This window comes from Macaca nemestrina, chromosome X (genome assembly GCF_043159975.1).
Source record: "Macaca nemestrina isolate mMacNem1 chromosome X, mMacNem.hap1, whole genome shotgun sequence".
NCBI lineage: Eukaryota > Metazoa > Chordata > Mammalia > Primates > Cercopithecidae > Macaca > Macaca nemestrina.
In genome coordinates, this window is record NC_092145.1 from 15,046,550 (window position 1) to 15,047,692 (window position 1,143).

The following is a 1,143-nucleotide window of genomic DNA, read 5'->3' on the forward strand; positions in this document are numbered from 1 at the left end:
GATCAAAAAAGTATGGCCACTCGTCTTTTAACCAGATAGATTGCAAATGTCATTAGAATTCAGATTCTACGAGGCAGGAAAGAAGTGTTTTGACTAGAGACAAGGGCAGATGGAATAAGAGAGTCAGGCATTCAGTAGGAATTTAATTTGTATTTGTTTAGACAAGGCTGTGCAATGTAGTCTCAGTTCTATATTTATTTAAGGTGATATATCTTCTTTCGGTATATCTGATTTTCTAATAACAATATGATTAACAAATATGTTACTGATAGACAAAGTTAAAATCATCATGGGGACTTCATTTTTAGCAGTGATTGCACATAGACAACCCCTTGCTTAAGTAATTTTTATTGTATATATAGCCAGCCACCGCATTTCCCTGAAACACGGAATGACTATTTTTGGCAACATGTAAGTACAGTCATGTGTCATATAATGACATTTCAGTCAATGGCAGACTACATATAGAACAGTGATTCCATAAGAGTATAATAACAGACTTTTACGGTACCTTTTTCTTTTTCTTTCTTCCTTTTTCTTTTTTTTTTGAAACAGAGTCTCACTTTGTTGCCCAGGCTAGAGTGCAGTGGCGCCAGCTCAGCTCACTGCAACCTCTGCCTCCCGGGTTCAAGTGATTCTCCTGCCTCAGCCTCCTGAGTAGCTGGGATTACAGGCACCTGCCACCGCATCTGGCTAATTTTTGTATTTTTAGTAGAGATGGGGTTTCACTAGGTTGGCCAGTCTAGTCTTGAACTCCTGGCTTCAAGTGATCTGCCTGCCTTGGCCTCCCAAAGTACTAGGATTACAGGCATGAGCCACTGCACCCAGCCTATAGTACCCTTTTTATGTTTAGATACACAGATATGTATCATCTTGTTACAACCACCTCCAGCATTCAGTACAGTCACACGCTATACAGGTTTGCAGCCTAGGAACAACAGGCTACACCATATAGCCTAGGTGTGTAGTAGGCTATACCATCTGAGTTTGTGTAAGTACATTATGATGTTAACATAACAACAAAATCAATTAACGCATTTTTCACACGCATACCCCCGTCAAATGACTGTATATACTAAACAGCATGCACTATCCATTGAGTAAGCAACCACACCTCAACTAAGGTTTTATTTATTGTCAAAT